General features: G+C 48.4%; 1 long non-coding RNA gene across 1 annotated transcript in view; it reads right to left on the bottom strand.

Moving 5' to 3' along the window:
• Positions 1-6,348: 6,348 nt before the first annotated feature.
• LOC138266653 (uncharacterized) overlaps positions 6,349-24,157 on the bottom strand; it is a 64,670-nt gene continuing 46,861 nt past the window's right edge. The window contains exon 3 of the long non-coding RNA XR_011199600.1: positions 6,349-6,774. This is a non-coding gene — a long non-coding RNA (uncharacterized lncRNA). The remainder of the gene's footprint in view (positions 6,775-24,157) is intronic.

A 24,157-nucleotide genomic window follows, 5' to 3' on the forward strand; every position in this document is an offset into this window, starting at 1 on the left:
AAGCACACTATGGAAGAGCAGCAATGAGGGAGGGCACAGCAAAGACGGTTAGGTGAGTTTCACATGAGGGAGAGCACAACTTGGAAACAAAGGAAAAAGCACACAGGTGAGAGCAACACAGAGCACTAGGGAAAGAGGCCCATGGGTTAAAGAACACAGACCACAGGTTGAGAAAAGCAAAACAAAGAAATAGAGCAACACTGAAAGCAGGGAGGAGAAAACCACATGAGGGAGACAGCTGGAAAACATATGGACTCTCAGTGAGGCTTTAAGCCCACTGTACATTCTTGGTAAGCTGACACTAGGGGGGTCATTCTAACTCTGGTGGGCGGCGGAGGCCGCCCGCCAGAGTTCCCCCCTCCAGAATACCGCACCGCGGTCAGAAGACCACTGCGGTTATTCTGTGTTTCCCGCTGGGCTGGTGGGCGACCGCCAGGAGGCCGCCCGCCAGCCCAGCGGGAAACCCCCTTCCCACGAGGAAGCCGGCTCCGAATGGAGCCGGCGGAGTGGGAAGGTGCGACGGGTGCAGTTGCACCCGTCGCGGATTTCAGTGTCTGCTGAGCAAACACTGAAATTATTTGTGGGGCCCTCTTACAGGGGCCCCTGCAGTGCCCATGCCATTGGCATGGGCACTGCAGGGGCCCCCAGGGGCCCCACGACACCCCATACCGCCATCCTGTTCCTGGCGGGCGAACCTCCAGGAACAGGATGGCGGTATGGGGTGTCTGAATCCCCATGGCGGCGCAGCAAGCTGCGCCGCCATGGAGGATTCAGCAGGGCAGCGGAAAACCGGCGGGAGACCGCCGGTTTTCCTGTTCTGACCGCGGCCAAACCGCCGCAGTCAGAATGCCCTGCGGGGCACCGCCAGCCTGTTGGCGGTGCTCCCGCCGACTTGTGCAACCAAACAGCTTTTGGGGAGTAATAGGCTTGACCTAAAGTGGTGTTTCTTTGGGGAATTTGCATATACTCAGAGGTCCTTGTATGCCCTGACTCAAGTTTAAACCATTGATATATGGCAGTGGAGGAGAGTGAGGAAGGGAGGGACACTGTTGTAATGATAGAAATGCCTAATGCAGTACATTAACTTCACGCAAGTTGATGCATTGCCTGAATAAATTAATATGGCTGTCTTTTTTTTTTACTTTAGTAGATTTTGAGATACTTTGAAAGATGCAGTTGCAGGAGCATCAAGAAAAAGCTAAGTTAACACATGGTCAGTTTCTCAGTGTGGTTTTAGCAAAACGAGTTAGAAAGAATTCACACTGGAAAGATGTAAGCATACAAATTGCTTAGCAAATTGTATGCTCTATCTAATGCAAGCAGAAAAAAACTGGGAAGATCTAAAAAGCAGGTTTTAAAGCTAACAAGTAATATAGATGAATCAAATAGATTCTAATGAATTATGCTATTTCAAACAAGGAAGTGAAACATTTTGGCCTTCAATTGTCTTTGGGATAAGAATCGCTGTCTCACTTAATCATATATTTGTGAAACATTGGGTGACATATACTCTTGGCTGTTATGTACATTCAAATCAAAGACAAAGCAAGGTGCCAGGGTAAAAGCATTCAAGTACTAACAGAGAGAATATGTGAAACACTTGATTGAGATAAATCAGAAGAAGATCTGAAACTTCCAAGAGGCACTTGACCCAGTCAGCTTATCCAGTGCTGCTGTAAAAATAGAAACAGCTTTATGGGACTAAGTAAGTTGTTTTGCAATTACTTGAGGAATTGGTGTTAGCAGAACTGTGACATGTACCTGGAGACATAGCCTCTCATCTTTGATGATAAACTTTATTGCTTGTTTTGGCAATTGTTGTCTTCATCACAAACTGTAGTGTTTGGCTTGTGGTCAACAAACCTTCTGGTAACCTCTTTTCCTATTGTTATGTTTATTTTAGAATGGCTTTTATTATTGTCCAGACTAGCAGCTGGGGATGAAGATCATGGGGAATCCACTGTGCGTCTCTTATTCCATTCGTACACTTGGGTTTCAATAGGAAAGGGAAATCAGGTTTCTATATGAGGTGAATCCTAAGTGTAATGATTTATAGCAGGAGTGCCTTTTAGCACGTCTTCTTTTCTTTTCAATTTGTGTTTCTGATCTTCCCTTATCTTTGTGGGATGCAGACTTGTTTCCTCTTAGAACTGGCACTTGTGTCTCTTGTCAATATACATAGATGAAAAACCGCTCTCAGATCTAGATATGGTCCTCCTAGACCTTTTACTGCAATTAAGGTCATCCTCATCAATTGGAAATAGTCTAATCACATCTTGTTAGAAATTGGTTTTCTGGTTGGCTAGGGTATCCACCTAGGCCTGGCAGAACCTACCACTCTAGTCAGGGTAAGTGAGATGTACACCCTAAATTAACCTGTGCTCACCCTCTGGTAGCTTGGCTCAAGAGGCAATGTGTAAAATATTTGTGCATCACTCAAGCAATAATTACAGTGAAAACACCACAACAAAGACTCTACACAGGTGTATATCAAAGATAGAGATTCTTAATTTGAATGAAATCACAACCAAAATGGTAAAATCCTATTGACCTTCACTTTTCAACGTATAATCATTCGGGGCCAGCCTGAGTATGGGAGTCAATCCCCTTGCACCAAGATAGGTATCCCTTTGACTGCCAAGAGCACAACGGAAGCACTAAGGTTGTTTGGTCCCCCACAATGCGGGTCATGTTGCTGTCTCAGTGACAGTGTCAGCACTCCTATTGCGGGATAGACGGTCCTAGTATTGAGGCTGCAATGTTGGAGCACCTGTGCGCTTCTTGACAAGGGATTACAGTTTCCCTCACTGATCCTATGCTGTCAGGATTGTAGCACAATGCTGTGCGGCTCTGGATGCTGTGGGTGGGGGTAATGGGGGCTGGTGGCTGGAGTCCTTGCCACGAAGTTGGCGTTGTGGCTCCGGGTCACCCTAGTGTACGGCACAATGCCTTGGGGTCAGCCCAGCAGTCTCCCCTACTCTGGGGAGAGGACTCGGCAAGAGCAGACTCAGCAATAGCGGACTCAGCACGCTGAGCCGCTCAGACAGGTGGGAGCGGCCCTCATGCTGCCTCAGTTCCCAGGGGTGGTGCTGCACTCCCGACCCCGGGGTCTAACACTCCGTTGCAACGGCCACCGAGAGGCCACCTCACTTAGCCTTGTGGGGGGAAGGCCCTGGTGGTATCTTTACAGGGTGACAGGGATCTTTGATGTCCCGGAGACCCTCAATTAAACCGGAGGCAAGTCAGCAAGCCCTTGGAGGACTCTGGAGGGGATTATAAATCCTTAATATGCAGGGCTGAGATAAGCAGGCAGAAGGGCAGCACAACAGAGCAGAACAGCCGTTCCTATCAGGCCTGGCAGGGTGATGATCCTGGAACACAGCACTGTTTACTCCAGCAAGGTTTCCTTTAATCTAGAAGTGTCTGTCTTCGTGGGTTAAGAGACAGAGTACTTATACTAGAAAGTGCAGTTGATATGGGGGAGGACTACAAAGGATTTATGTGAAGTGCACATGTCCCTCTTTTAGTTCAGCCTTGGCTCCAGACTATCAGTGGGGGGTAATCAGCCCCTTTGTGTGGTCTCTGGTCACTACGCTTTAAGAAGTGTGTGCTCTTCCCAGCCTCCTCCCCAGAAAGGCCCATCAGTATGCAGATGAATGCAGATATAGCTGATTATCCTGTTTTGTGGGTGTCTGAAGGGAATGCACATGTGTAACTGTCACCTAGCCTAGCCAGACGTGTATTGGAAATAGGCTGTAGGCACACAGAGCAGAGAGTGCAGACGAATGTCCACTTTCTAAAAGTGGCATTTCTGAAATAGTAATAATACATTAAACTTTACCAGTAAAGAGGATTTATTATTGCCATTCCAATTGTGCTAAATTATACAGCTATTCCTCTCAGATCAGGAATTACAGCTTAAAGATATTATAAAGAATTCCCAATGCTTGCCTATGAGAGGGGCAGGCCTCACAGTAATAAAAATGAGTTTATGAGTTTTTCTTTATTAGGACATGAAAAACTTAAAGGTACATGTTTTGTCATTTGTTTATATGGCTCCCTGCCCTATGAGCTACCTAGGGCCTACCTTAGGGGTGACTTATATGTACGAAAAGGGGAGTTCTGGGCTTGGCCAGAGGTTTCATGTGCCAAGTTGAGTGTGGCAGTGAGACTGCTCACACAGGCTCTGCAGTGGCAGACCTGAGACATGTTTACAGAACTACTTAAGTGGGTGACACCATCAGTGCTGCAGGCCGACTAGTAGCATTTAATTTACAAGCCCTGGGTATATGGTATACCATTCTACAAGGGACTTACAGGTAAATTAAATATGCCAATTGGGGATACACCAATCAATGTTACCATGTTTTAGGGGAGAAGCAGATGCACTTTATCAGTGGTAAAGTGCCCAGAGTCCTAAGGCCAATAAAAAGATACAGCAACAAAACAGGAGGTAAAGTCAAAATGTCTGGGGTAAGACCACCCTAGGGATGCCAGGTCTAACGCATCTAATTTACCACTTGGTGTGCCTCGGTTACCTACCTCAGAAGCATCCATAGTTCCCAGATGAAGATTACAGGCAACCCCAAATTAGTACCAAAATTGGAACTCGCTTGATTCCTTTATTCAAAACCCACTGCACTTATAAGATACCTCTATTTAATTATTTGCTTTATCCTCTGTACTATAGGCTTGGTTCACATGGCTCTCTGGTTTCTTCTTAGCTTAGTCTGTTCTCTGTTAGATTTATTCTTTTCTTTATGGGTTGGTGTGTCTCAATCTTTTGCTATATCTGATACAACTATTTGGGCCTATATATAGTATCATCATTGAAGTTTTTTTCAGTCTGTTGTCTGGCCGTGTATTGATGTTTTTGTTACTCTTTACATACGCTGCTCACTGATGCATGCCCATTATAGTTGTGATAACAACTTAAATGTAGACTGTACTATTTGCATATATGTAATCTCTCAATATTATGCCTAAATGTACTTTGAACGAAGCTTGTAACCGGAGATTAGCCAGGATAAAATGCAAATAAAGTTAATGTCTCCTCATGAACTTTAGCTTGTTGATGGACCAACTATATATGAAAGACTGTATATCTGTAGCGGTTGTTTTTGATTCTCAGTTACCATGAGCAAACATTACAGCTTCCGTAAGAACATTGAAGCCCACTCAAACCTTGTTAAAAGTGAATTTAATTTGTGATGGGTATTTGAAGATGCCACCGCATTCTGCCTTCGTTACCAAAGGGGTACCACCGTCAGCATTTATGTGGTAACATTGAGCTGGATGCCATTAGAAAATGTACGTATATTATGACCCATGTTCCTGCTCTTCATCTTGAAATATGATTGACTGCGCTACAACGTGAAACATGTACTTTATATGTTTTGGAGACATATATATCTGCAAAGCAATTTAATCTTATATATTGAGAAATAAGAAATTTATGTTTTTGTGCATTTATTAATGGCAACATACACATATAAGTTTCTTGGCTGTAGAGACTTTTTTGACGGCTTATGGAAATTCCAGGAAATCTGGTCGCTTCCTTTAGTCGTCGTTTTTATTTTGTGAATTCTAGAGGGGCTGTCTGGAAGCTGACAGGAGAAGTCATGTTCAGAGATTTGTGTTGGGAAGTATAAATGGTCATCCTTCACTGACTGATTTGCCGAGGATGAGCGAATGCCATGTGTTTAGGAAAGTAATAGATACATTTCCATAAGTGTTGAGACTGATAAGGATTATGTAAGGACTAAGAAAGTTCGAAGTTAACATTGCGAAAACAGAGTGGTTGATTTCCAACAGAAACGTTTGATGAACCACTTAACGTGAAATAATGTTCTATTTTACCCTGGTGATTTAGACGTGGAATTTGAGAAATTTTATCTCTAGATTTCGTGATGTTTCAGACGTCCAGAATTGAAACTTTGTGGCCCTACCCCATTGGCAAGGTGCTGTCTGGTCCATTCCCATATTGTTCCACGGTTCTATTCTGCATTTGTAAGACTCCGGGAGGGGACGGGGATGGGTCATTTCAAGTCTGACGAATCTGGGGTACTTCGGGTAGATAAACAAGAGAGATGGTACCCATAACCTGAAACACATCAAATGGGGCACTGCTAGTTCATGGCTTCGACTGCACATGTGCTTGGATCAGCAAGTTACAGGCATTTCATTATTGTTACTTGGATATATAAACAACAGTAAATTGGGTAACAGTAGCACTTGTTAAATCCTTTTCTTAGAAATGACAAGAACTGCAGTATTGAGTGCTATATTAAAAATAAACTCCGTATGCCAGTCAAAATGGTTTTTTTCAGTTAGTTCAAAAATACAAATAGTTACACCATCATTTAATATATTTCCAATAAAATCACAATTCACATACATTCAAAATAAGTTCAATAACAAACACAAAATATTGAAGTTTATAAACAGGGTAAAGATGAAAAAAACAAAATTCAGTTGCCCCTCTTAGGAGCTGCAAAAATAAATCTCATGATAGCAAAAATGAGGGGGAATTCAGCATCCGTGTATTCTATAATGCTGAAAGTACAGGTAGACCAAGGCACACAGAAAGGTAAAAGTTCAACAATGTTCATGGGACGAAAGTAGAGCCCAAGTACAACGAATCCAAAGGCGAAGAGTAAAGCGATGATTCCGGGTAGGTGTTAAAGGTAGAGTCTTTATTCACAGGTGTAGGTTTGTGTCGTCTTACAGGAAACAGCCAACATGTGTTTCGTCACACAAGTGACTTTATCAAGGCTGTGAAGAAGTAATAAAAACATACCAATATATACAGTTGGTCTGACTATATGAAATTTACAGAGTATTAACAATGTATATTAAACCCGTAATCACCAATGAAAAAGATGCATGCGCGATTAGATGCAAGTGAGAAAACAGTCATGCGGCACGGCAAAAATGGATGCTGTTATGTTGATCCAAACACAAGTGCGAGTTAAAGCAAAGACTGTGTGCAGTGAGTTCGGCGCAACGCGTCTATTTTGGATGCCTCTGAATATGGTGAATATATCGTGAAGTGAACCCGAACACTAGTAAGATGGAAAGCAAAGAGGTAAGGTTACCACAGTGACAACAGTGATTATGTTGGTAGAATAAAGTATAGTACCATGTGAGTGGGTTTGGCCCGAGACAGCGCTCAGAGAGAGTGGCAAGATGGATATGAGGTAAGTAGCCGGAAAGGAAATAAGTTCAGAAGAGGGGAAAGAAAAAGGGGGAGGAAAACGTGATATGGGGTAATGTAGAAATTACAAAGGTAAGTCATGGAAAAACATACCTGGGCCCGTCCGGCCAGAGGCACAAGAAGACAGTAAATTCAGTAAATGAAGAATCGATAATTCCAGTGGTCGAGTATACGGTGATATCAGAGCCCTGATAAGCCCAAAAATGTGACCTAATTGGGTAAACAGAATTGATGTCAAAGAGGTTGTAGGGGTTGGAGTCTCCAAAAATGGCTTGCGGCGTAAAATAGTTTGAAAAATTAAAACCCGGAAAAGCTCAATTGTTGGTAAAGCGCAATGGACCGCTAATATATGTGTGCGAGGTAATATTATCAATGCCCTAGAAAGAATATTATGTCTGAGCCAGTGTAAGGCATTAGGTGTCAGCGTGTCCGAAGATTTAAAATGAAAGCCGGGCAGAATCATCAACATTATACACTGGAGTATGCCTCCGTTGCATAAGAGTAGGTAAAACCCCCTTGGAGAGTAAAGGCAAGAAGCTTGCTTGTATGTCAATTGAATATGCCAATGACCGAGTTGTAGCGAGTACGAAAGTCGGTTTGCATAATACTAGTTACCTCAGTATGGTGAATGGAAAAATATGAAAAAGAACCCCCCAGTAGTATGAGCAACGTTAGGAGGGTCCCGATTACCTGAATGCTGGTCCGGGAGTGTCTTATTTGGCGAAGCGAGTCAATAGCTCAACGACGCGTGTTCGTTTTGAACTCATTCAGAACGGGTAGAAATAGAAGAGGGACTATGCTAAACAGTTGTAGGGAGGTGGGTGGCTAAAACCATGGGAAAAAGGAAGAGAACGAAGGCGGCCATATTGGGAAGGATACGGATGTGTTTAGAAATGTAGTAGAAAAGACTGGGAGACGATTATAAGAAATGAAAGTACAGGAGAGAATATGAAAAAGCAAGTCAATGTAACTGGACAAACAGAAGCCAATGTAAGTGGACAAAAGGCAGTAAAGAAGGGAAAAAGGATAGTATGTTGTGTGGGTTTAAAGAAGTGAGGATAGAGAAAAAAGTGTGGTGTGTGGTGTGTGTAGAACACCGAGAGAGTCACCCGACAATGTGGAAAACCTATATGTATTAAGGGATTAATACAGTTAAAGAAATTAAAGAATATTAAAAAATATATATATATAGCCGTGAGTACTACTGAGCTGTGCAGGAAACATATTATGTACAGGTGTCATGTCATCTAGGGTGGTCACTCAATATTAGACATAGAGTAATGTAGCAAAAGCAACTGCGAAAAACATTGGAAGAGTTTATAAGTTCCGTGGTTATAGAAAAGTTAGGAAAAGCAATTCATACTAATGGTAGACACAACAATGTTGAGATATTCTAGGCCAGGTTTCTCTGAGTCAATCAAAGCATAAAGTATAGTGTATACACAAATATAGTCACTTTCTGTGTAAAGTGGATGCCAGGATATAGCAATGCGTAACAAGTCTTGGGAAAGTTACAGTGATGTATATTACACAATACAAACAAAAAAATAAACAAAAAACATAGCATTGATGGTAAACACATTTTACGTGAGGAAAAAATGCAGTTCGTGGTCAGTGTTGAGTCCAAATTCAACTGCACGGAGTTTGAGAATCCATTTGGCCTCGCACTTGCGGAGGTCCCTGGTTCTGTCACCCAGTCTAGGTGATCCTGTGACCTGAGCAATTCCGTGAAATTTGATGTTGAGGATGTCCCTCTCACCATGTGAGGTGTTGAAATGAACAGCCAGCGGGTATGCATTGTTGTTGTTTCTGATAGCCCTAATGTGTTCCTGAACCCGTTCTTTGAGTGGCCGTATAGTACTGCCGATATAGATGCGGCCACATGCACAGATGATACAGTATACTGTGTATTTCGTATTACAATTAATAAAGCTCCTGACATTGTAGACCGTCTTAGTATTGTAGGAGAAAGAAGTAGTTCTGTTGAGAGCCATTTGGCAGGAAATGCAGCCCCCACATTTGAAGAATCCATTGGGTTTCGTAGGAAACCAAGTTGGGGGGTGTGTCTGTGTATGGGGCATGAGAAAGCTAGGGCATAAGAGGTTCCTAAGATATTCTATAATGCTGATACACAGTAAACGTGGGCCACTTATAAAAGCAACAATTTTAAAAAGAAGTGCATACAAGATAGGGAAGGCGTTTCATCATGAGGCATATGGCATGCTTATTGCCTTCCGCTCTCCTCCAAGAAAATCGTATAATTCCTGAGAGATTACCAGATCCAAAGTGCAACACGTTTCTCTCCAGGGGGTTATTCACCCACCCTCCATAATGTTCCATTCCTAAAGAGATCTTACATAAGCCTATATGGTTGGTTTGCTTAATTCAGTCATCTTCTCCTCCTGACAACTCACCCATTGATACAATCTAGAAATGTTTCTTTTATGTAACATAGGCATCCTTCCAGGCTGACTAGAAATTCTGCACATCCAATTTTTCCTAGCTACACCTGGCTGGCAATAAAGTAGCACATCCCCAGGATGTCAATCAAGATAAATCGGTTTAACTCAGCCAACTGATTATGTCAAATTGATACCCATAAAATGAATGGGGCAAAATTTAACTTATATTGAGTAAATTCTGCATTCTGCAGCTGCATTCTGCAGCAGGTTCCTGGAGTATAGAAAATGTTGAAGATGACTGAGGAAAGTTAAGGGTCAGACGGATAAATCTGCTTTCCTTCACTTTCATTTGCAAAGGTGTAATTTATCATAATCCTAGGTTCAGACTAGGGCAGAAAATAGGCTCAACCACCAAAATAAAAGTGACTGCCATTAGCGATTTACATAACAAAAAAAAAGTGAATTTGCAAAACGTGAAAAAGTTTGAACTTGTAAAGAGACACACTGTAGGTGTTTTGCTAAATATTGCAGATTGCATGGATTTCTGCTTGCTGTAGGCAATGCTTGTTTTAATATCAGAGAAATCAACATTAAAAACCGTCCCACTTGACCATAAAACGGACCTACAAACAGCCAAAAAAAACAGCCACACACTTACCTGTCAGAGCAACCCTTCTGGCACTGCCAGATTGCCCTATTGGCCAGCCAGATGCTGGTATCCTGGTTTATTATTCTGGCCAGCCATATTCCCATATCCCCGTTTATTATTCGGCTACTGCAACACTCTGTTGCATAAATTGTGAGCATGGAATAGATATGGATGCACTTCCTAGTTTTTCTAAAGCTGATGCTATCTTTGATTTTCTCAAAAGTAGTGGATTTAGTAGAAACCAATTCCCCACAAATCATTGATGAATAAAAAGTAACTCCCAAATAAAAGAGGAGAAAAAGCAGACCCTCTCTAGTGATAACCCATTTACAATAATAGATTTAATTTTCATAATTTTGGGTTCCAAAGTAATTCTTCTATTTAGCCGCATTCAATTTCAGATAAAGTTGTTCCATGAACTGTAGGAGGTCCTAAATATCAAGACAGCATAATCTGCATAAAGTAGGTGTGGACAACTCGTCATAGTAATCCAGGGGGGTATCAAAGGACACAAAGAGGGCTTTTCCTCTAAGTCATAAACATAAGGCAAAAACATGAATCTGATAAGCACACAGCATGCCAAATCCCTCTTTCCCACTTAAACATGTTGGTGCATTCAACCCTAGTGTTATAATGAACCGTTGACCACAAAGAAAAATGCAGCCTTTGTAGTAATGTTACTAATCCTGCCTTATTTCCCCGTAGCTCAGCATTTGCTATGTCTTCAATCTGTAGTCCTTGCAGCGGCGCACTCAATGCCAAGTGGTGGGGCAGGATGGGGAAATTCCAAAAATAACCCATGGCTGAAATAAGGAAAACAAATATAAAATAGTACTTACATGCCGCTGCCTTCCTCTGGTCCTGATCCCCGACTCCTGGCAGCCCACAGGCTGGTGCACACTGCACAGGCTCCCAGATTCCAATCCAGATGCTGGTTTCCTGCTGGGAATATTATTTCCCAGCATGAGAGAAGTGCTGGGATTGGTCTGAGCGGCCTGGTTTGGTGCTCAGACAGGGACCCTGTGTTTGTTCTCCACCCGTCTGCGCAACACAGTTCGTGTTGGAGAAATGCTAAGTGCGCATGTCGGCCAAACTGACATGGATACTTACAGTGACCACCACTCCTCCTTCCTGAAGCTGAGGACGCCCGCACCATGCCCTGAGGCTCGGCTGGCACAGTGAAAAATGACATGATAATAAAACTATTTTATTATCATTTTAGTTTTCACTTTTGCCTCCGCTGGCTGTGGGGTGACGATCCTCTGCCGTAACGGAGGAGCCACCGCTGGGTCTTAACCAAATTGAGTGCACAGATCCATACATGCTAAGCTAATACACCCACATTTGATGTTCGCAGATTCCAAATTAGGAATTTTAGGTTAAAGCACTTTTGACTGGTTCCCAAGCCCAGCCTTTAACCCAGTTGTACCACTGACAGACCTTCTGCAATAGTTCCTCATACTAATTCTTATTAGTACATAGTCGTCCATTTTCTACCTAAGTCTTTCAGTGAAAGAAAACATGATCTTTGCATAAATTTTCTGTAACATAGAGAGCTTATATTCTTTGTAATGCTTGTGATGTCATCTTGTTGATGTTCACTGTGGAGCACATGCCTTATATGTTCTAAAATAGGCAAAGGTACATTTTCAGTTGGACAGATGAAAATACTTCTGATCGTTGGGAGTTAAGAAAGGAGGGTGCATTCATAATATGGCAGAAACATGACATTACAGTGAATGTCTTTCCCACGCATGTCTTTCCATGCAGCCTTTACCACGCATGCTTTTACCACACAGATTCCTTTACCAAGCATGCCCTTACCATGCATGGTAAGTATATTTAAAGTACGCACATGCATATATAACCTTCCTTTACAACTACCCACCCCTAAACCCTAAAATTACCCTTACCACCCTTAACCACTACCCATTTTAAAACATACTTAGTCTTACCACGTTAGTTGTAATGTGTGTGTATAATATATATATATATATATATGTATATATATATATATATATATTCACTTAAAAAAAACAAAGGTTATAGGGACATTTAGTTAGGTTCACATTTTAACATTTTATATGTACTAAACAATAGAAATTCACCTGTTATAGTCAGAGTTATCTCAAGTAACGATAACTCGTGCCCTAAGGTAACTATAACTCACCTCCCAGTATTGTATTTGTTAAGTGCCCTTGGGAGGTGGGGATCCACAGGGCCGCCAGGTGGTGGGTCGATCGCTCCCACCCCGCATTTAAAATATAAATGTCCCCGGGACCTGGCACACCTGGGGACAGCAGTTAAAGCGAGCGCGGGAGCCTGCACTTGTTTATTTTTTTACATTTCGGCCAGATGCGCCACGACTCATGGCAAAAAATAAAATAAAAATGCTTTTTTGCTCCGGGTGGGGGGGAGGTCTCTCTATAACCCCAGAACAAGAGCTAAAGGGTCAAGGTATCCCTACCATGGCCCCTTTTGCTTTTTTCATCTTTTGTTCTGGGACTTGGTTAAGCAGAGTCCCAAGATGGCTGCTAACACTATTTTGTTGAAGTGTTGGCAGCCAGTCAGACCTCAGCACAAGATCAGTAGGGTTCGTGAAGCCTTCATGTCCCTATATATACAAATGTGTTTTTCAAATTTGTTTTTTCTTTAGTTACTAAACAATTACTGAAGGGATTTACCACAAATAACAAAAAGGTCGCTTTCTGGACCAAGTGCCATCTTTCCGCCAAATTTGGTGTAATTCCATCCAGTTTTTTGGGCAGTGTCGCTGTTCAAAATCCCTATTGGAAAAATGAATGGGGAAAAAGCATTTTTGGACCCCACTTTTTCTCGGCCCCGCTTCACGGATTACCCTGAACCTTTCCAGACAGCAGCATTTTTTGAGAAACATTTTGTGAAGATTTGTCAATCAACACCAAAGGTAGAGGCAAATAAAAAAAAAACACTTTTTCTATAGAAACAAGGTGCTAACTATAACTACCTAGTGGCGACTACAGCCTGAACCACTGGACGGAATTACATCACAATTGGCAGGAAGATAGCTCTTGGTACAGAAAAAGTGTTTTTTGTTATTTGGTATAATTCCATTCAGTAGTTTGAGATATTTAAAGAAAAACAAATTTGTATATCTGAGGGCACGACACATTTGTGAATACCATTGATCTCCTGCAGAGATCTGAGTGACTGCCAACATTTCATCCAGGAAGTATTGGCAGCCATTTTGATATTCTGCTTCAGCTGAGTCTCAAAAATAAACAGTAAAAAGAAAAGGGGCATGGTACTTTTACCCTACCCCATTAGCCTTGGTGCAGGGGTCCCCCAGGGACACCGCAAGGCCTTAGAAGCTTTAAAAAAAAAAAATAATAATAATTTGCTGCGCAAATTGCAACTATTATCAAACTTCGCTCCAATAAAAAAAAAAAAAAGCAAGTACAGTCTACAAGCTTGCTTTGATTTTTTCCCCTAGGTGGGTGGGTCCCAGAGGCATTACCATAAAATAGAAGGGGGTTGCACAGGCCCCCTCTCTTAGGGCTTAACAAAGCCTCAGGGACCTTATGACTCCCTGGGGCAGTTGTATTTAACAGTGTGGGGGGTGCCCCGGTGGCACCGCCCTGGAGACTATCACTTCCCCAGGGGTAAAGTTTTAAAAAAAAATGTAAGGGGCCTGCACACACCCCGCAGCCTTGGGTACTGCCACGTCTTTGGGGCAATACATTTTCTATTGCTGCAGGGTGCCGTTACGGCCCCACTGCAGGCCCGGGACTGCCTCCTCCACAGGGCTAAACATAAAATGAATGCAGGGGGGCCCGCAGTGCTGAGTGTCTATGGTTTTGTGCAAGTAAATTCAGAACCTAACATAACATCCCTGTAACCTTTGTTTTTTTTAAGTGAATATATATATATATATATATATATATATATATATGGTAAGGTAATATACTTACATTACCAATACTATGCGTGGTAAAGGCATGCATGGTAAAGGTACTTGTGTGGTAAAAGCTTGCACGGTAAAGGCTATATGGTACCGGTTTTGCGTGGCTAAGGCATTGTTGTAAAAGGTGATTTCCACAGTAACACTGATGCATCACTCAACAACTGCTGTAGACTAGCCACAGTTTTTATAATCTGCTGTGGTCCAGAGGATTTTGGAGGGAGTTCTGAAAAAATCATTTGTCAGTTTCTCTAAATGAAGGCACCCGGGGCTCTTCTGCTTTGAGGAAGCAGGCTGATCCACACATTTCAAGTTATTTCCAGAGGCAGGATGAATAAGAGAGATTCTTGGGCATGCACAAAGACTTCATTGAGAATGCACTGGCGGCATCATATGACCCAGGCTCACTAAGAGCAGCCTGAGGCCCACAGATAGTGCTGGCTCATTGACACGTGGCTGAAGACTATCTTACATTGGGCTTTTCCCTGATAGTATTCTTGCTTCAACAATTGGGTTGTATGCTCCACATTGTCAGATGCATAATACGCATGTATATTTATTGACATTATAAAGCACTCCATGAGCTTTCATTTGTAGTTATTTATTATTTATGTACTATGAAATGCCAACAAGTTTCCTCATGCTACTCATGTTTGTCAGAGTTACATATGGAAACATTTTGTTCAATCCAGATTAGGATATATTGCAGTTTTAAATACTGAATGGCACAACTCAGAGGGTGCAACATACACTACTTAGACATAGGAAATGGTGGAGGGGTTGGTGAGCGATATTATGTCCACTGTCACATTGGTAAATTCATCATGTTTAGAGTTTTCCAACAATGCAGCAGATGTTACTCTGTCAAAGGGACGGAATTCACTCTCAGAAGAGCCATTTGGTGGATGAACACTCCAGTGCAAAATCTAATGCTTAATTTGTGCCTGTGCTTTCAGTTGGTGTGCGATGGAACTAATTTGTGGGCACTTAATTGTGCACCTTGAGACGGAGTAATAGAAAGGAAGAATACGAAGAAAGAAGTGACAGAGAGGCAAACCTGAGAAAAGGGAGAAAGCAGACATGAAAAATAATCCGCAACAGTGAGATGAAGAGGTTGGAGCTGTAGAATAGAGGACCAAAGAGGTCTGATGTGCAGTCAAAACTAGGCAGCTTAGATATTCGACAACCTTCGTTTTCAGGAGCGTGAAAAGCGGGCGACTAAAAAAATGAAATGTGAGCATATTGACTTATTAGTGGATCAGAAACTCCACGTGGGGTGTATGATTCACAGCCATGTCTGATAGCCCCGAACCTTGGAGGCAGGGGAGTTTCTTCTGACAGAAAATCCTCAATATAAAAGTGTTGACAGAATTTCAATCCTTCAATAAATCAGGTTTTTTATTTTTGAGGCATAATTTCCATTAATTGTTATCAACCTATAACAATCTTATCACATCATATTGCAACTTCCTTCAAAGTGGTAGGTGACACTGGATTTCAGGCAATAGTCAAGTCAATGCAATTCTGTGGGTAATAATAACAGCTTTGTTTTATTTAGCGCTTGCTACTATGGTTGGTCATTTCATAGCACTGTGATGTATAGGTGTTACTGTTACTCAGTTTAGTCGTTTTTATTTTAACGACTTTTAAGGGTGGATCATTGGCTGTGTTGCCCCTCAAGACCTGTGACCAACAGATTACAGAGAGACCCCAGCAAGAAGATCTTAACCGACTGAGACGTTTTGTTGCCTTTTAGAAATAATATTGGTTTGTGGGCGATTGTGGGCATCTAGACTGAAAGAAGTGTCTAAACAGGAGACAATTCAGCATTAGCTAAGGGTTCCAATTAAAGTCTGGGCAGTAAAGACATTAGAATGGTAATTGTTGATGCACTGTCTACTAAGCAATCAGTCACTAATAGCACAGTTGTTTTTAATTTCCACAATAAGTGGAAATTAATAGGCGAAAAACAGTTTTGATTGGAAATGTACCCAAAAAGAACAGAAGGCAATACTACAGGTACTCCGTGGAAGTCAAGATATAGGCCCTCATTCTGACCCTGGCGGTCGGTGATAAAGCGGCGGCCAAGCCGCCAACAGGCCGGCGGTCTAAAATATGCAATTCTGACCCTGGCGGGAACCGCCAACACAGCCCGCCAACTTAACACTCCGCCCGCCACGGCGGTACAAACAAACAGCGCGGCGGTTCCCGCCAACAGCCAGGCGGCAGACAATGTACCGCCCACCCTATTACGACCCACCAATCCGCCACCTTTTCCGGGGCGGGAGCACCGCCGATAAGAACACGGCGGAAACAGACTACGAACGGGAAAACGCTCACCTCTACGCACTCCACGCGAGATTCCGGCAGTATGGAACCAGAGTTGCAGGTCATCCCTGCACTCCTATTCCTGCTCATATACCAGGAGCACGCCCGGCGGCGCGGAAGACATCGGTGAGTACTGCACCTACGACACAGGGGAGGGAAAAGATTACCGGCACACACCCACCCACCCACACCCACTACAACACACACATCAATGCATTCCCACAGATCACTGTCACAACCCACAAACCACCCCCCACCGAAATAATGCAAAGACCAAAAGAAGAGATCATAAACGGGCAGATATATTGAAATATGGACACCAGTAATCCCAATAAATAAATAAACTATGTACAAAATATATACAGCTACTAAATGTAGTCCAACCACTGTCCGTGGATCACAGGGGTCCTGTGCAAAGGGGCAAGGCCCAGTCCCACGACAAGAACTCCACGGAGAGAACACTGCAGGGGCATCAGAAAGAAAATAGGACAGGCACCTCAGGGGGAAGGGAAGGGGGGGCACCTCAGCCACTTGAGTACACGACGCCAGATCCACGAGGGGACTCCATGACCACTGGCCCATCCTGGGGAGAGCAAAGCCACAGTCCAAACAGTCCATACAGTGGGTGGCCTGCCCACTGGGCCATCCTGGGGAGAGCAAAGCCACAGTCCAAACAGTCCATACAGTGGGTGGCCTGCCCACTGGGCCATCCTGGGGAGAGCAAAGCCACAGTCCAAACAGTCCATACAGTGGGTGGCCTGCCCACTGGGCCATCCTGGGGAGAGCAAAGCCACAGTCCATACAGTCCATACAGTGGGTGGCCTGCCCACTGGGCCATCCTGGGGAGAGCAAAGCCACAGTCCAAACAGTCCATACAGTGGGTGGCCTGCCCACTGGGCCATCCTGGGGAGAGCAAAGCCACAGTCCAAACAGTCCATACAGTGGGTGGCCTGCCCACTGGGCCATCCTGGGGAGAGCAAAGCCACAGTCCAAACAGTCCATACAGTGGGTGGCCTGCCCACTGGGCCATCCTGGGGAGAGCAAAGCCACAGTCCATACAGTCCATACAGTGGGTGGCCTGCCCACTGGGCCATCCTGGGGAGAGCAAAGCCACAGTCCATACAGTCCATAACAGACCCCACTGCCACTGGAGGAGGCAAGTTGGCCAGAGGACATCCTGCAGCCCTGCCCGAGATAGATCCTGCCCTGCCACGTCTGCCAAAGGGCCAGCGGTTCTTGCCTTGAAGGGCCCAGTTCAGCGGTTCTTGAGACGGCGGGGCCCAGTTCAGCGCTCCTTGCCTTGAAGGGCCCAGTTCAGCGGTTCTTGAGACGGCAGGGCCCAGCGGAGCGGTGCTTGAGACGGCGGGGCCCAGTTCAGCGGTTCTGGAGACGGCGGGGCCCAGTTCAGCGCTCCTTGCCTTGAAGGGCCCAGTTCAGCGGTTCTTGAGACGGCGGGGCCCAGCGGAGCGGTGCTTGAGACGGCGGGGCCCAGTTCAGCGGTTCTGGAGACGGCGGGGCCCAGTTCAGCGCTCCTTGCCTTGAAGGGCCCAGTTCAGCGGTTCTTGAGACGGCGGGGCCCAGCGGAGCGGTGCTTGAGACGGCGGGCCCAGTTCAGCGGTTCTTGAGACGGCGGGGCCCAGCGGAGCGGTGCGTGAGACGGCGGGGCCCAGTTCAGCGGTTCTTGCCTTGAAGGGCCCAGTTCAGCGGTTCTTGAGACGGCGGGGCCCAGTTCAGCGCTCCTTGCCTTGAAGGGCCCAGTTCAGCGGTTCTTGAGACGGCGGGGCCCAGCGGAGCGGTGCTTGAGACGGCGGGGCCCAGTTCAGCGGTTCTTGAGATGGCGGGGCCCAGCGGAGCGGTGCTTGAGACGGCGGGCCCAGTTCAGCGGTTCTGGAGACGGCGGGGCCCAGTTCAGCGCTCCTTGCCTTGAAGGGCCCAGTTCAGCGGTTCTTGAGACGGCGGGGCCCAGCGGAGCAGTGCTTGAGACGGCGGGGCCCAGTTCAGCGGTTCTTGAGACGGCGGGGCCCAGCGGAGCGGTGCTTGAGACGGCGGGGCCCAGTTCAGCGGTTCTGGAGATGGCGGGGCCCAGTTCAGCGCTCCTTGCCTTGAAGGGCCCAGTTCAGCGGTTCTTGAGACGGCGGGGCCCAGCGGAGCGGTGCTTGAGACGGCGGGGCCCAGTTCAGCGGTTCTTGAGACGGCGGGGCCCAGCGGAGCGGTGCTTGAGACGGCGGGGCCCAGTTCAGCGGTTCTGGAGACGGCGGGCCCAGTTCAGCGCTCCTTGCCTTGAAGGGCCCAGTTCAGCGGTTCTTGAGACGGCGGTCCCCAGCGGAGCGGTGCTGGAGACGGCGGACATTCTATGGCCAACTGCTAATTGCCTGGTGGTGCCCTCCTGGGCAGCGGGGATGGTGCTCCTTCACTGCCCACCTGGGCTGTGGGTGGTGGGGCCCTCCTGGCCAGCTGGGCTGGGTCCTCCCTGGGCAGCGGCTATGGGGGTGGTGGGCTCTCCCGGGGCAGCTGTGCCGGTTCCTCCCGGGGCAGCGGCTATGGGGGTTGTGGGCTCCTCCTGGGCAGCAGGCCTGCTGCCTGACCTCTCCGACTTGCTGCCCTTGCCCTCCTTAGTCGTGGGCCTGTGGCCCTTTCCTCCCTTTGGAGCTGTGGCTGGTGACTGTCTCTGGGTGGTGTCCGGGGGGGATGTAGAAGGCGGGCTCCTGCGGCGCCCCTTCCGCCTTCTGCTCCTCTTCCCAGGGGGTGGGCTGGCTGTCCCCTTGCTGCTGGGCGAAGATCCAGACATGCGGGCTGGCGGGCTCCAATACCCCTGCACCCTTGTCAAGGGGGCTGCAGGGCTGGTGGTGGCTGAGGTGCTCTTCTTACCCCGACGAGAAGGAGGGGGGGGCTCAGGGTCAGGAAAGAAGTTAGTAGTGGCGAGGAAGAGCTTCTTGGGACAATGGAGAGTGGTAGGTACAGTGGGAATGGGAGTGGAGGGAGAGGATGTGGTTGTAGGTGAGTCACGTTTGCTGTCTTTGGGTGCAGGTGCAGGAGGGATAGGCTGTCGTGAGGTGGATGGCTGTTGGGTGGGTGGGTGGCTGCGTTTGTGTGGTGTGGAAGAGGGGGTGACAGACACAGTGGGAGAGGACACAGGGGACGTGTAAATGGCAGTGGGGGTGGTGACTGCACGTGTGCGGACTGGAGTGGAGGGTGTGCTGGTGATGGAAACACTGGCTGATGGTGAGGTGAATGGAGGTGTGAGTGTAGACGTCACAGGGAGGGAGGAGGGAGACGAGGAGGTGGGGGTCACAGAGGTGGTAGTGACTGTTGGCATGTCTGCATCGGAATGTTGCGTGTGTGAATGTCTGCGTGATCTGTGGTGCTTATGTTTGGATGAGCTTCTCTTGGGTGTTGAGGTGTGTGCAGGCTGGTCTGATGGTGTGGGTGGGACAGGCAGAGGAACAGGAGACTGGGAGGAGGGAGTTAGTAGAGGCAGGCAGGAGACAGGGACAATGGCTGCCGTCAGTGCTGAGGCCAGAGCCTGGAACGATCGCTGATGGGCAGCCTGACCCGAATGAATGCCCTCCAGGTACGCATTGCTGCGATGAACCTCCATCTCCACCCCCTGGATGGCATTCAAAAGGGTAGTCTGCCCAACAATGAGCGTTCGGAGGAGGTCAATGACCTCCTCACTGAGGGCAGCGGGGGTAACAGGGGCAGGGCCTGAGGTGCCTGGGGCGAAGGAGATGCCCGGCTTCCTGGCAGAGCGGGCACGGGGCGAACGCTGAGGGGCTGCTGGGAGGGCGGAGATGGTGTGCTGGGTGGCGGCTGTACCTGTAATGGCGGGGGCACGGATGGTGCCACCCCCGCAAGGGAGCCCCCTTCCGAGGACGTGTCCGTGTCGCTGCAGGGTCCAGTCGTCCCCGTCGTGGAGCTCCCCTCGCCCTCCGTCTCACTGGTCCAGTCTGACTCTGTGGCATGGCCCTCCTGGGCCATGTGAGATGCAGCTCCCTCCTGCCCCGATGCCACTTCTCCTCCGCCTGATGATGCTGATGCACACAAGCACAGAAAGACAAACAAAAAGGGGGGGGGAGAGAGAAATAAAGGGATATTGAGTACATGGATCTCCGGTACAGTTAGCGGACATGACAGACACAGATGCCCCCTGCACTAAGTTGCGCACTTGGGGTCCGCTACGCATTCCGTGGAACATGCCCTACACGCCTAGAGTTGACAACTGCACCCATGGATGACACGGCCCAGGGATGGCTGTACTGACAAACTACTGAGGGTGGTGGCTGGGGACACAGGGGCTTACGGGGGTGCCCAGCCTACAGATATCGCCCTGGCCTAGGGGGACCCACAGCCCTCCTCCCCCACCCAGACACCTCCACTGCGCGACAACAGAGTAGATAATGCTTGTACTCACCCCCTTGTGTCTGCTGTGCTGCCCTCACGCGCCCATCCAAATCAGGGTAGGCCACCGCCAGGATCCGGAACATCAGGGGGCTCAGTGGACGGCAGGCACCCCGCCTACGTTGGGAGGCCATCCCCAGCAGAGACTCGGCGGTCTTCTTGGTCCCGCGGCGGATGTCCTCCCACCTCTTGCGGCAGTGGGTGCCCCGTCGATGGTGGACCCCCAGGGTCCGGACTTCCTTGGCGATGGCACGCCAAATCCCGATCTTCTCATGGGCGCGGACCTATGTGACACGTACAGGGAGGGAGAAATACCACGTTCAAGTTTGTCAGCATTTTCCTTGCCAGTGGCCCAACGCCCCCCATCCCCGCCAGGCCCCCCGCCATGCCCCCCGCCAGGCCCAACATGCCCCCCATCCCCGCCAGGCCCCCCGCCATGCCCAACATGCCCCCCATCCCTGCCAGGCCCCCCGCCATGCCCCCCGCCAGGCCCAACATGCCCCCCATCCCCGCCATGCCCCCCGCCATGCCCAACATGCCCCCCATCCCCGCCAGGCCCCCCGCCATGCCCCCCGCCAGGCCCAACATGCCCCCCATCCCCGCCATGCCCCCCGCCATGCCCAACATGCCCCCCATCCCCGCCAGGCCCCCCGCCATGCCCCCCGCCAGGCCCAACATGCCCCCCATCCCCGCCAGGCCCCCCGCCATGCCCCCCGCCAGGCCCAACATGCCCCCCATCCCCGCCAGGCCCCCCGCCATGCCCCCCGCCATGCCCCCCGCCAGGCCCAACATGCCCCCCATCCCCGCCATGCCCCCCGCCATGCCCAACATGCCCCCCATCCCGCCAGGCCCCCCGCCATGCACCCCGCCAGGCCCAACATGCCCCCCATCCCCGCCAGGCCCCCCGCCATGCCCAACATGCCCCCCATTCCCGCCAGGCCCCCCGCCATGCCCCCCGCCAGGCCCAACATGCCCCCCATCCCCGCCAGGCCCCCCGCCATGCCCCCCGCCAGGCCCAACATGCCCCCCATCCCCGCCATGCCCCCCGCCATGCCCCCCGCCAGGCCCAACATGCCCCCCATCCCCGCCAGGCCCCCCGCCAGTCCCCAAGCCAGCCAGTGGCCCCAAATCCAGATTGAATTAAACTCACTTGTTGGTCTGGAGGACCGTAGAGTAGCGCATACTGGGGGAGGACCCCATCCACAAGTTTCTCCAACTCCTCTCCAGTGAAGGCAGGGGCCCTTTCCCCAGGCGCAGCAGCCATTGTCCCTTCCAGACCGAGGTCACAGCAACACTTGCAGTATAGGTCCTCTCCTGTGAAAGTTCAAGTCGCAAGTGGATAAGTAGATAGAAAATGGCGGTCACGTCTGCGGCGGTGCGTACCGCGGCGGTGCATCCCGCCACCGCCGGCGCCCTTCGCCATTGGCTCCTGAAACCCATAGGCTTCAATGTTAACCAATGCGGCTTCACGCCGCGGTCTTCGCCCGCCGCCCGCCGCGGTGTGCCACGCCAGCGCATTGACCTCACATCCCATTGTCACACTTCACAGGTCAGGCAGCCGCCATTTCCAGGGCCCACATGGCTCAATTTCAACTGCGTCACACAGGCCTAGGCCTTGCATAGCCACTCAGACACGCCATTCACTGCATAGAGAATCGTTTACTGTGCTAGCTGTGAGTACGTACCTGTGGGTTGCTTGACTGTGTGCTCCATGTTGTCCTTCCTAGGCACCGTCCGCTGGGTTGGGCGAGGAGACGGATGAATCCTCCCGTGTACCGACCGCTGGTGGACCTGTCGACAATGGAAGAACGCCACATTATCCTGACCTACCGTCTTAACCGTGCCACTATCCATGAACTGTGTGCCCAGCTGGAGCCCGACCTGATGTCCCCCATCCGCCAACCCACAGGGATTCCCCCTCTGGTGCAGGTCATGTCAGTACTCCATTTCTTGGCAAGTGGGTCATTTCAGACAACCGTGGGAATTGCTTCTGGGATGTCTCAGCCCATGTTTTCGAAGGTGTTATCCAGAGTGTTGTCTGCCCTGATGAAATCCGTGAGGAGCTACATCATTTTCCCTGAGGTGGGCGAATTGGCTACAGTGAAGGGTGATTTCTACGCCCTTGGACATATTCCCAACGTAATTGGTGCCATTGATGGGACCCATGTGGCTTTGGTTCCCCCAAGAGACAGGGAGCAGGTGTACAGGAACAGAAAAAATTACCATTCAATGAACATCCAGGTGGTGTGTTTGGCTGACCAGTACATCTCGCATGTAAATGCCAAATTCCCAGGGTCAGTGCATGACGCCTACATCCTCAGGAATAGCAGCATCCCTTACGTGATGGAACAGCTACAGAGACACCGTGTATGGCTAGTGGGGGACTCTGGGTACCCCAACCTGTCGTGGCTACTGACCCCAGTAAGGAATCCCCGGACCAGGGCAGAGGAACGGTACAATGAGGCCCATGGGCGTACTAGGAGGGTGATCGAACGCACCTTTGGCCTCCTAAAGGCCAGGTTTAGGTGCCTGCATATGACAGGTGGATCCCTAATGTACTCACCTAAGAAGGTGTGTCACATCATCGTGGCCTGCTGCATGCTTCACAACCTGGCTTTGCGCCGCCAGGTGCCTTTCCTGCAGGAGGATGGTCGAGACGGTGGTGTTGTGGCAGCGGTGGAACCTGAGGAGAGTGACGAGGAGGAAGACGACGGGGCTGAAACAGACAACAGGGACAGAATCATTGAACAGTACTTCCAAGAGGACACAGGTAACATTTCAAAGATAATTTAGTAAATGTTAACTACTCTCCTGCATCTCTGCTGCCTGTCTATTTGCCCCAGTGTATGATGACTGAGTTTTGGCTTTTCTCTCCCTATTTCAGATCTGGGGTCCCCACTACGAGTCCTGTGCTTCGTTTCCCCATGGACTACAGCTTTGTGGCAGCTGTTTGTTGACTTCACCATGTACAAGGACATATTTGCACTGTCATGTCAATTACAATATATTGAAATCACAGCCAGACTCCAGATATTTTGGTGCAAAATAGGTGTTTATTGAAGTGCTCAAAATGGGATGGGTGGTTTCAAGTGGGTGGGGGCTATGGTGAAGGAATGTCCATGGCAGAGTCCAGAGTAACAGTCACACAGGTGCATTGTCCAGAGGCCTGTGGAGAGATGGAGCATGGGCAGTTCAAGGATGGACAGGGTGACAATGTGGGACAG

The sequence above is a fragment of the Pleurodeles waltl genome, chromosome 11, assembly GCF_031143425.1.
Source record: "Pleurodeles waltl isolate 20211129_DDA chromosome 11, aPleWal1.hap1.20221129, whole genome shotgun sequence".
Classification (NCBI taxonomy): Eukaryota; Metazoa; Chordata; class Amphibia; order Caudata; family Salamandridae; genus Pleurodeles; species Pleurodeles waltl.